This window comes from Hippopotamus amphibius, chromosome 3 (genome assembly GCF_030028045.1).
Source record: "Hippopotamus amphibius kiboko isolate mHipAmp2 chromosome 3, mHipAmp2.hap2, whole genome shotgun sequence".
Taxonomy (NCBI): Eukaryota; Metazoa; Chordata; class Mammalia; order Artiodactyla; family Hippopotamidae; genus Hippopotamus; species Hippopotamus amphibius.
The window spans coordinates 111,329,812-111,342,860 of record NC_080188.1 but is presented as its reverse complement, the minus strand read 5'-3'; the positions used below and the strand labels follow the sequence as shown (position 1 = coordinate 111,342,860).

General features: G+C 38.7%; 2 pseudogenes; one reads left to right on the top strand and one right to left on the bottom strand.

The window, feature by feature from the left end:
• Positions 1-2,457: 2,457 nt before the first annotated feature.
• LOC130849612 (olfactory receptor 1038-like) lies at positions 2,458-3,413 on the bottom strand (annotated as a pseudogene).
• Positions 3,414-10,595: 7,182 nt separating this feature from the next.
• LOC130849611 (S-phase kinase-associated protein 2-like) lies at positions 10,596-11,900 on the top strand (annotated as a pseudogene).
• Positions 11,901-13,049: the final 1,149 nt, after the last annotated feature.

Genomic DNA, 13,049 nt, shown 5'->3' with positions numbered 1-13,049 from the left:
GGTCTACCTTTTCCTTAAGCATCTCCTTCCCCTCTGTGTATGGCACAGGTTTTAGATTTCACTGCGGTTGCAAATTAACACATCAAAAGAGTCATTTTAATTTAGATCCACAAAACCACTCTAAATAGCTTAATAAAAACAAATAACAGGCAAGCATTTATGTTTTTGTTTTGTATTTAAATAAAATCACAGTGGTATCCTATGAAACTCAAGAGCAGAGAATGTAAATGGACTTCATAAGAAACCAATACATGGGCACTGGGTATTTTCAGAACAGAAGTTGCCAACCTCTCTCTCTGCGTGAGCCCGCAGGGCTTTCTCTTGTCAGAGCTTCTTCATCTTTCTTTGTCCACAGTCCAGCTTTCTGTCTCTCAGTGCACAGGGAAGGCTGCAGTGGACACCTCAGGCCCAGAAGTCCCCTAACGTACAAATAAGTCATCAGGTGAGGCTCACTAGAGTTACAGGATTACAATTTCAACACAAGAGTTACAGGATTACAATTTCAACCTCCCTTGAAAGACATCTGATTGGCATATCCTGAGTCCTGTGATCACTCCTATATTCTGTGCTTGTAAGGGTAGGGCCACTAGGACAATGATGGGTGTCACACCACACCTCTGCGGAGGAGGAAGATTCTCAGAGGGGAGAAGGTCCTTGTAAAGAGGAAAAAGTCTAAATTGTGCTCATTATATTTGCTTCGTCACTCATTCATTCACTCTTTCACCATCATTCAGAATGGTTACAGGGATTATATTAGACACTGAGAGTGATAAAAGGGAGAAAAATTCATCCTACAGTATCCGAGGAATTGAGGATGCCAGATTGAACACCTAAACGATGTGTCTAAGCCAAACTCAGGCATTTCATAACATACTGGAAGATTAGTAAGGCAGAAGTGATATTTGCACTAGAATTTGGTAGGCTCAACAAAAATAACAAGGACTGATAAATTGTCTGTTATTTAATTAATTTTTTAAGCAGGTTTAGGAGCTTTCTTTTCCAGGCTGGTACTTCCTTATCCCATAAGTGCCTTTTTTTCTCCTTGGGGCTTGAAACAATTCTTCCACACTCCCCAAGGCACTCATGCTACTGGCATTTTTGCCTTGGGTGCACATTAATTGCCTTAATCACCCTGCTCTGATACTTTAACTTTCTTTGCATTCTACTAACTCACGTTTATTTTTGTAGTCATTCGATTGCTATCTGCCTCTTCTACCAGAGTATTCAGCATTGCCAGGAATGTGTTTGATTTTGGTCTCCAAGAATGACTCCAATATGATGCACATGGTAGGTATTGAACATTTGAATATGAGTAAGAAAACAAATCTATCCCATTCCAGTTGAAGGTTTAAGTGGGTTTTGGATTGTATCACTTTATAATCACCCCAACATAGAACTATATTCTTGGCATTGATAGAAGCCATGTTTGTCACTTGGTTTTAAGCTACCCCTTCCTGTGCCCCAGTGAACTGTAGCCTCTTCATATTCCTAAAACTTCAGAGGAACTTAATCTTTGCTTAGGGAATTTAGGGATAGGTCTGCATTTTTTTTTTTTTTTGATGGAGTAATCAGAGTTTAGGAGCAGGCTACTGCATGGAATGACATGGGGATGGACAAGAAACTTATGTTGTCACCTTCCTTGTCTCTTTTCTCTGTCTTCTCAATGTGCAAAACAGAAAAAACTTTTGAAAGGAGGGGCTAAATCTTATTTTCAGCTGAATATAAACTATCCAGGTCAAAGCTATCAATGTCACATTTCCTAATAGTAGCAATTTATTAAAAATGGGTGATGACTTAAAGGGGTGGTATAGGGAGAGTGGGAGGGAGCTGCAAGAGGGAGGGGATATGACAATATGTGTATAAATACAGCTAATCCACTTTGTTGTACAGCAGAAACTGGCACAACAGTGTAAAGCAATTATATTCCAACAAAGAGCTTAAAAACATAAATTACAGTCTTTTAAACATTTCCTCTTATTATAGATTACATCAAAAATAGGACTCATGTAGAGACATGGATGGACTTAGAAACTGTCATACAGAGTGAAATGAGTCAGAAAGAGAAAAACAAATATTGTATATCAATACATATATGTTGAATATAGAAAAATGGTACAAATCAACTGGTTTGCAAGGCAGAAATAGAGACACAGATGTAGAGAAAAAGCATATGGACACCAAGTGGGAAAGCGGGGAGGGATGGGGGGGGGTGAATTGGAAGATTGGGATTGCCATATATACATCACTAATAAGAAAAAAAAATCAAATTGTACACTTTAAATATATGCAATTTATTGTATGTCAACTGTATCTCAATAAAAGTTCTTAAAAAATAGGACTAATGTACAAAATCATTTTGTTCATATAAAGAGCAGTAAAAATGAATTTACTCCATCAAAAGCTAATAAAAACAAGATATCTGCATGTGGCATTGTTCCAAGTCAGGCATTGTCCAAGTCACCTTTTAAAGTTTATTAGAGGCAGAACATAACATTTTTCAAAGGCTTTCCTCAAGGCAGTTTTTACCTCTTGGTTCCTCAGGCTGTAGATCATGGGGTTCAGCATGGGAATGACTGTTGTGTAGAACACAGAGGCCATTTTGTCAGTGTCGAGGGACTGGTTTGATTTGGGCTGCAGATACGTGAAGATCAGATTCCCATAGTATACAGTCACGGCAGTCAGATGAGAACCACAGGTTGAGACTGCTTTGCGCCTGCCTTCTGTAGACTGGATTCTCCGGATGGCAGCCACGATGTACAAGTAAGAAATAAGGACCGTGGTTAAAGAGCTGATCGTGTTGAATCCAGGGAAGATAAAAATCAAGATCTCTTTGAGGATGGTATCTGAGCAGGCAAGGCCATCAAAGGGACGTCATCACAATAGAAATGATTGATGACATTGGGGTCACAGTAGATCATTCGGAAAGTAACAACTGTGTGGAGCAAAGCAACAGAAAAACTGTATAAGTAGGGGTCCATTACCAGCTGCATACACACCTTTTGGGACATGATCACCGTGTAGAGAAGAGGACTGCAGGTGTCCACATAGCGGTCATAAGCCATTAGCACAAGAAGGAACATCTCCAAAATCACGAAGTTCGAGAAAAAGCCCAGCTGTGTTTCACATGCATAGAAAGATATGGACCTGTGCTTGGTCAGGAGGGTCTCCAGGAACTTGGGGGCTATTGATGAGGAGTAACAAAGGTCTACAAAGGCCAGATTACTGAGAAAAAATTACATGGGTGTGTGAAGTCGAGAATCCAGTCGGATTAAGGAAATCATCCCAATGTTTACTACCAGAGTTAGAGAATATACCACTGAAATGAGCAGAAAGAGAGTGATTTCAACTTCTCCCTGGACTGAAAAGCCCAAAAGAATGAATTCCGTCACTCTGGTGCTATTCCTTTCAATCATTTGTTCCAATCTCTCAACTGCTTAAAAAAGACAAGTTAAAGATAGAAAAATTATCAGGAGTAATAACTTGTCATCAGATGCCAAATCTTATGTGTTTTAGCCTGAGAAATTATGGCTCACTGAAGCAGAATATCAGAACAAACAACTGCATCCTATCTCAAACTCTCCTCTCTGGTTATTTATAATTTTATGAGGTCCAAAATTGGTGGTCAGTAAAAATAATGCTTGTAAAGGTATTTACTATTTTAGATTTAGATAGTTTTATCTTATATTGAATAAAGAGAAGAAAGCAGTTTTAAATTTCTTGCTCCCATATTTTATTTTGGTGGAATGAAACTTTAATGTGCTAATTTCTTATCTGTTTGAATGGACATTTATTTTATTCTAACAAATATATATTATGCTAAAGGCAAAGTTAAGCAGTATATTCAATGTGTAGAAAAAGGAAGCCATTAAATATTTCTACTTGTGGATCAGGAAAATGTTGAATTCATATGTAATTTATTCATTTTCAAATACTGCTTTCTAAAAAAATAAATAAATACACTTGGAACACGTCTAGAATCTACATATTTTAAAATATATAGTTCTCTGTATTAAAATGTTCTACATTTTGGATCTTAATTATTTTCAACAGCTGTAATCAGGAATGTTTCTACAATCTCTTGTAAATTTTCAGTGAAACGACAGCATGCATTCCTGCTTTTGAAAGTTAACATCTTTAACTAGAGAAAAAAAATTCTCAGAGAGTAATACTCCTATCTTATGATGTTCAACTTGCATGGTGTGGTTATTGTGATTCTGTACCTCTTTACTTCTGAGGCTTATTTCAGGATGAAAGTAAAAAAAAAAAAAAAGTCTCACCATATCAAATTAGAATAAAGTGTACAAAATAGAAAGAATAGTCCCCTTTTCTCCCCAAATATGTTAACTAAAGGGAAACTTTTTGTTTTAAACAGTTTGCTGTGAACAGTCAGAAAATGTGTCCTTTTAGTTTTTCTTTCACTCTCTATTGACTCAGCTTAACACTATGACTTGGATCTAATGTGTTCTCCAAAAACAAACAACACACACACACACACACACACACACATACATAATATGCATACAGATATATACATATATATGTATATATACAAGCACACACACACTTACTAAGTACATACATAAAATCTGACATGGAAACAGTTTTCCCCCCATCCATTTACTTCCCTCTTGATGGAGTCAAAACCCACCTTGTGAGAGGTGTGTTTGAACTGACTTGTCTTCCTGAACTGGCATCTTAACACAGCTATTGATACTATAGCTCACTATTCTGGGAATAGAATAGAAGAAATGAGAAAGTATTGATTGGGCTGCCATTTGCCCACTTCCACCTGTGATAACATACTGACTCTCATCCCACTTTTGGTTTTCAATGATAAATATCACTTTGGATATTTTAGAGATAATTGGTAGAAATTTCAGTATTGAGTTACTTTTCTTTGTGCATGCACTGGAATCAGGCTTACTTTCTTATTTTTCTTCTTTGTAATAAAAGGAAAAATTGCAAAACCCAGACACTCTTATCAACAGAAACAGATCCTATTTTGTGAATTTCTTTCACCTACAAGTGTCTCTTTTTTACATTTTTTAAACCATCAAGTTTCCCCTGAGAGAAAGGCAACTCTCACACACACAAATGCTCTTCATCCTTAGGAACTGCCTTCTGAAGTTTTATCAATAGATAAAAAGTATTTTCTTCTTCTAAAGGAAGCCCAAGTCTCAGGCAGCAGTTGAAAGAGATATTTTATTTGGAGTGAGTTGAGAAAGATATTTCATTATTGTATATAGATGTCAGCTTCATCCAGTTGGAGCAGAGCCAGGCCAAGTCATCTATTTTCTTTTAAATGGGGAAAATTGTGGATGACTTGGAAAAGAAGGGTTATAGAAATGACCAACAGTCCTCTTAACCCACCTGGTAGTGGAAGAAATCTTCCCCTGAAGGTACCCCCAGAGGGTCTCCTTAGCAAGGACTCTCTTGAATAGCCAGGGTATGTGAATGTGTGAAAGAGGCCTTTATATAGTGCAGTCTCTCCTCCTTTGAGAGATAAATCCTAATGTTCCCCAGACATGACCGCACCAGGGTCATTGACCTGCCTGGGTGTAACTGTGATTAGAAAATTCCAATTAGAAAAAGATTGGCAGTGAAATTAAAACCTCTAACACCATGCACAAAAATAAACTCCAAATGGATTAAAGACCTAATAAGGCCAGACACTATAAAACTCTTAGAGGAAAACATAGGAAAAACACTCGTTGACATAAATTGCAGCAAGACCTTTTTTGACCCATCTCTTAGAGTAATGGAAATAAAAACAAAAATAAACAAATAAGACCTAATGAAACTTAAAAGCTTTTGCACAGCAAGGAAACTATAAACAAGATGAAAAGACAACCCTCAGAATGGGAGAAAATATTTGCAAATGAATCAATGGACAAAGGCCTAATCTCCAAAATATATAAACAGTTCATGCAGCTCAATACCAAAAAAACAAACAACCCAATCAAAAACTGGGCAGAAGACCTAAATAGGCATTTCTCCAAAGAAGACATACATGGCCAAGAAGACATTCATGGCCAGGAGGCACATGAAAAGCTGCTCAACATCACTAATTATTAGAGAAATGCAAATCAAAACTTCAATGAGGTATCACCTCACACTGGTGAGAATGGGCATCATCAGAAAATCTACAAACAGTAAATGCTGGAGAGGGTGTGGAGAAAAGGGAACACTCTTGCACTGTTGGTGGGAATATAATTGATACAGCCACTATAGAGAACACTACGGAGGTTCCTTAAAAATCTAAAAATAGAGTTACCATATGACCCAGCAATCCCACTACTGGGCATATACCCAGAGAACACCATAATTCAAAAAGGCACATGCACCCCAGTTTATTGTAACACTATTTACAATAGCCAGGACATGGAAGCAACCTAAATGTCCATCAACAGATGAATGGATAAAGAAGATGTGGTACATACATACAATGGACTATTACTTAGCCATAAAAAGGAGCAAAATGGGGTCATTTGTAGAGACATGGATGGACCTAGAGACTGTCATACAGTAAGTCAGAAAGAGAAAAACAAATATCGTATAGTAACGCATATGTGTGGAATCTAGAAAAATGGTACAGATCAACTGGTTTGCAAGGCAGAAATAGAGACACAGATGTACAGAACAAACATATGGACACCAAGTGGGGAAAGAGGGGTGGGGGGGATAAATTGGGAGACTGGGATTGGCATATATACACTAATATGTATAAAATAGATGACTAATGAGAAAAAGATATCAAATTGTACACTTTAAATATATGCAGTTTATTGTATATCAATTATATCTCAATAAAACTTTTTAAAAGGAAAGAAAAAAAAAAGAAAAGAGAAAGATTAGCCTAAAAAGACAAATGTAACTTGAGGTCATATTTGAAACTAGAATGATAAAATCACTAGTCCTTGATTATATATGTCCAATTCAATTGGTTGAAACAAAGCAAGAAAAAGCAAAAAACAAGTGGCAAACAATTTAAATATCACAACTATTTCTAATGCATTTTCATCATTTGTCTACATTTGTTCCTTCCATTCCCTGTGATCTTCTTAGTCAGAGGGATTCTGATTGAATAATTTGTTTTACATCTGCTGAGTATGTTTTATACCTAGAAATTGTGTTTTTCTTTTTTCTTTGCTAAGAGTGGATCTGAAAATAATAAATACCCTTTATCTACATCCTATAGAGTTAACATCTAACTTTTTAAAATCACAGGGCATTAATTTGTTGTGTGACCTGAGGCAAGAATCTAAGCTATTGTTTTTCCAAATAGCTAATTGCCCTGATATTATTAATTAAATAATCCACCTGCTTTCTTATTAATTTATAATTAGAGTTTAACAATATCACCTCATTTACTAAAATAATTCAAAAAAATCACCCAGCTTCTGTATATAATAAAAACCTTGGAGTTTTAGAAAACTTGATAGATATAGGGCATTTTTATATATCCTTTATTTTGTGAAAATAATTTTTTTCCCATAATGTAAATAAAGTTGATGCCTGAACAACACTGGTTTGAACTGCATGGATCCACTCATATGTGAATTTTTTCAATAAATACTACTACAGTACTACACCACCCAGGGTTTGTTGGCTCTTCAGATGTGGAACTGTAGATAGAAGCTTACTGTAAAGTTATAGGCAGGTTTTCCACCCTGTGGGATTGACATCCCTAACCCTGAGTTGTTTAAGGGTCAACTATGCATGTATACTGATAATAAAATTTGATATACAGAAAAATATGAAACAATGTATAATTCATAAGCTAGAGGTAACTGCTCTATAAGTTTGGGGACAATTCATTTTTCTTTTTTCCTTCATATTTTCATGCATTGTATTAAATTGTGCTCATAGAGTATATGACAATTTACTGCTTAACGATGATCATTTTTTTCCAGCAAGTCACTCATCCATCAGTTTCCATGGGGGATTTGCTCCAGGACACCTCTCCCCAATCCCTACCCCCTGGATCCCCAGACCCATGGATGCTCAAGCCCCTTATACAAAACAGCGTGGTACAGTCCTCTCTCCAGTCCAGAGATTTTACATCAGTGATTCACCAACCATGGATCCTGAATGAATCTGCAAATTCAGAAACTACAAATATTCTTTTACATACCATTTAAGATTCTTCCCAAAGTATGTTTCTAATATATCTATTATAGTTCCTAATTGAACATTTTATTATTTTTTCTAATTATTAAAATAATAATGCTATGATCAATTCTTACTCAAAATTGGTTTAGAATGATCCACTATTTTTAAGATAAAATACTAAACAAGAGAAATGTCAAGTAAGGGAATATGTCTACTTTAAAAGTTTTTACTTATTGCTGACATCTTTTTTTCAGCACCGTTCCTTGCCAAGTTGTTTGTGTTTACATGTTACCTCCAATTTGTGCCCTCCCACTTCTCTAATCATTCCAGTAAACCTTTTACTCCCCTCCCATTATACTATGTAAAGTCCATTTAACAAGGTCATGTTATTTAATCTATCAGCCATGTTTGCCATAGTTAATCATTCCTTGATTAACCTTCTCCACTTGAATGTTCACACTCTCCTGATTTTCCTCCTGGATATTCATTCTCAGTTTCATTGCCTGTTCCTCTTTATTGCCTTGACTTCTAAATGTTGGAGAGACACAAGCTCTGGTCCTTATCATTCTGTCTGTTTATATCTATACAGCTTCCTTTAGTTGTTGTTGTTGCTTATAAATTTATTTATGTATTTATTTTTGGCTATGTTATGTCTTCTTTGCTGCACACGGGCTTTCTCTAGTTGTGGCAATTGCAACTAGAGAAAGCCCGTGCTACTCTTTGATGCGGTGGGTGGGCTTCTCATCGCGGTGGCTTCTCTTGTGGAGGAGCACAGGCTCTAGGTGCACACCTTCAGTAGCTGCAGCACGTGGGTTCAATAGTTGTGGCTCATGGGCTCTAGAGTGCAGCCTCAGTAGTTGTGGCACACCGGCTTAGTTGATTCATGGCATGTGGAATCATCCTGGATCAGGGCTCAAACCCATGTCCCCTGCATTGGCAGGCAGATTCTTAACCACTGCACCATCAGGGAAGTCCAGCTTCCTTTACTTGTTAATTTCATGCAGTTTTATACAATTTAAGTGTGTATATACCAATGACTCTCAATGTAACTTTCCATCTCAATGCACTCCTCTGAATTCTAGACTCCTATATTCAACATCCTACTTGACATCTTTACTTGGGAGTTCACTAAGCATTTTAGATTTAGTGTCAGCAACTGAGTTTCTCATACCATTCCCCTCCCCATCTCAAGCCGGGGAAAACATTATAGTTGCTCCAAGCAAAATCCTGGAGTCACCCTTGACTTGGAGGAATTCAGGTTGATGCTACCTTCCAATGTATCTGACATCCAACCTCTTCTTACCAATTACAATGCTGTTCTGTGGTTTTACCTACCATCCTTTCAACTAGGTTCACTGTCTCCAAACTTTCCCTCTTCAGTTTATTTTTAAAACAGAGTAATTATTTTAAACAGTAAATTAGGTTATCTCACTCCCTGGCACAGAATCCTGCAATGGTTTCCCATTTCACCCAGAATAAAATCCAAAATTCTTACAAGGGCCCAGAAAACTGGGAATAATCTGGCTGTTGTTAGCTTTCTAAATACCACAATAACCTTAATCCCTCCCCCCCATTCCCATCCTTTCATCCAGACTGACTTTGAATACTAGGGGGCATGCCAGCCTTAGGTATTTGCATTTGTTCCGTCTGCCTGGGATACCTTTTCTTTGCCCTCTCACTCTTCCACCCAGGACACTTTCACAGTGCGAAATAAGAGAACACCGAAGCCAGATTATCTAGGCCAAAAATCTGGCTTTTCTGGTTCGTGCCATAACGATACTTCGTTACATAACATCCTGTGTCTTGTTTTCATCACCTTCACAGTGAAAATGGTAGTAGTAACTGCTTCTGGTGCTGCTTTTAGGATTAAATTAGTGTGTAAAGCATGCAAAGTATAAAGGATGAAAAGTGTGTAAAGATCTAGAGTCATGTGTGGATTGTCACAAATGCCACATCAACAGTAATTACTAGTACACTACGCCTCTTCCCTAGTTTACTTTCTTTTCCTCAATATCATTTATCAGTATACCAAATTCATACTTGGTTAGTTTCCTTGTCATTTTGTTATTTATTGTGTCGGCAGAGGTTCTAGTTTCTTATTAGCCTCTTTGTATTTATTGACAGGAACTGGAGACAATACATTTGACACCCAACAGAGCTGTGAGAGTTTCCGTTTTTCTGTAGGAACATGGATAATTACAGAGCCGCGCGGGGTTGTGGGTATCTCCAAGGCTGGCAAAGCTGCACAGAAAGGAAGGAATGGCGAGGCAGCCAGACCAGCACGCAGCGCAGAAACTACAATTCCCAGCAGGCAGCGGGGGCCACAGACTGCGGCCACAGAGTAGAGCGGGCAAAAGAATTCTGCGCGCGCCATAGGATGGAATGTTGATAGAGTTCAAGGTTCTCACTGCTGTGGGTTGGAACCGCACGCAGTGCGCAGCGCGCCAGAGCGGGAATGTGGGAGGCGGGAACCTCTGTGATTAATGCACTAATTTAAAACTCCTGAGCCTTCGGAGGCCATGCACAGGAAACACCTCCAGGAGATTCCCAAAGTAGCAAGGTTACCACCAGTTTCACGTGGGGATGGGATTCTAACGAGACTTCTAAACTGCTTTCAGGCATGGGGGTCTCCGCCCTGAAGAAGGAGGCGGTGGACAGTGAGAACATCCCCCAGGAACCGCTTTCAAACCTGGGCCACCCACAGAATCCCCCAGGAAAACCGCTGAAGAGCAAAGGGAATGACAAGCACTTTGTGATTGTCCGCAGACCGAAGCTAAATCGAGAGACCTTTCCGGGTGTTTCATGGGACTCCCTTCCAGACGAGCTGCTCTTAGGAATCTTGTGCTGTCTGTGCCTCCCTGAACTGCTGAAAGTCTCCAGTGTCTGTAAGAGATGGTATCATGTAGCGTTTGACGAGTCTCTGTCAGACCTTAAACCTCACGGGCAGAAACCTCCACCCAGATGTGGTTGGTCGGCTGCTATCCCGAGGGGTGGTTGCCTTCTGCTGCCCACGATCATTTATGGACCAGCCATTAGTTGAACATTGCAGCCCTTTTCGTGTGCAGCACATGGACCTGTCGAACTCAGTGATCGATGTGTCTACCCTCCGCGGCCTTCTATCCCACTGCTCCAAGTTGCAGAATCTCAGACTGGACGTTCTATGGCTTTCAGATCCCATTGCTGATAATCTTGCTCAGAACACAAATTTAGTGCAATTAAACCTTTCCGGGTGTTGTGGATTCTTGGAAGCTGCCCTGAAGACTTTGCTGAGCAGCTGCTTCAGATTGGATGAGCTGAACCGCTCCCGGTGCTATGACGTCACAGAAAAGCACATGCAGGTGGCTGTGGCACACGTGTCAGAGACTATCAACCAGCTGAATCTCAGCGAGTACTGAAAGGATCTGCAGAGATCAGATATCTCTACCTTAGTTGGAAGATGTCCCAGTCTTGTCCACCTAGACATAAGCGATAGTGTCATGCTGAAAAGTGACTGCTTCCCAGAAGTTTATCAACTCAACTATCTCCAACACCTATCACTCAGTCAGTGCTGTGACATAATACCTGAAACTTTACTTGAACTTGGAGAAATTCCCACACTAAAAACACTACAAGTCTTTAGACTCGTGCCAGACAGTAACCTTCAACTGTTCAAGGAAGCCATTCCTCGCGTACAGATTAATTATTCCCCTTTCACCACCATTGCCAGGCTGACCATTGGCAACAGAAAGAACCAGGAAATATGGGGCATCAAATGCCGACTGACACTGCAGAAGCCCAGTTGTCTGTGAAGTGTCTATTGCAGGATGGTGTCTCCTCTCTTCTTTGATCAGGGAAAGTAGGCAGGAAGCCCACTTGCAGAGAGCTCAGCTGTTTCTATTCTTGGTTTCCCTTGCCTTTATTTTACAAGTGTATTAGAGAACCCTTGGAGAGAGGAAACTATGAAGTGTTGCTTTTGAAAAATGACCGAAAGCTTTTATCACTGCTATACCCTGAAGAACAGAAGCTGTATGCCTCTTGAAATTTTAGGAGAGTGAGCCTATAATTTCAAGATACCTTAAAGAGCAAAATTTGAGCCACCTCTTCCAAGTTCTCTGCCTTACTAAATCTGTTTAGAATCAAGCTTAAACATCCTCACCAGCCAATCATTTTTATAGCTTACATGGCAGCTGAACTTTCTTCTATTTCATTTTTCAGGACTGCTTTATAAGACATAGGTTGCAAAAAACAAGAAGCTATTTGTATTGTAAGCTGAACAGAATGAGAATCATAGAGTAGATTTGTGGCCATCTCTTCTGAGGATAGAAAGAAAAATACACATTTCATCTTTGCCTTTAGATTTGCAATTGGATTTACGGAAACAAATAGCCCTGGGTCATTCACCTTAAAACCTAAATTAAAAGAAGCAAAAGACCGGCCAAACAGAGGTATAAAATTGGTTAGAATTTAAAGGCTCAAGAGACAGTTTTCTGTGACAGGTTAACCTGGTGTATCCTCTAATGCACATTAATGAAGTCTCCTTTATGTACTGTGCTCCCAGCATTCTAAATTCGCTGAGGAAATTTAGTTGCGGACTTCTGACTTTGTGATCAAATTATGTTAACTTAGGTTCTTTAGCTTTTAAAGTGACTTGCTTTACTTTAGAAAGGTGGTAGGAACTAGTCAGTCTGTAATTCTTGAAATGTTGGATGGAATGCTGAAATGAGGTTACCTGCTATTTTCCTTTATAGCTGAGGTTCTTGAAGTTATTTTTATATTACTCTGGAATCAAGTATTTTAAATTGTCCTTTTTTTATTTTTTTAATGGCTTGCCGCAATGACTGTTTGAAGGTTACTGGACCTAGATTTCCCTAAGAAGAACTGCATGTTCCTTTCAATCAGAAATATACACTAGAAGCAGGTGTATGTTCTGTGCAGTTTCAGAGCAGTAGGCATGGCTG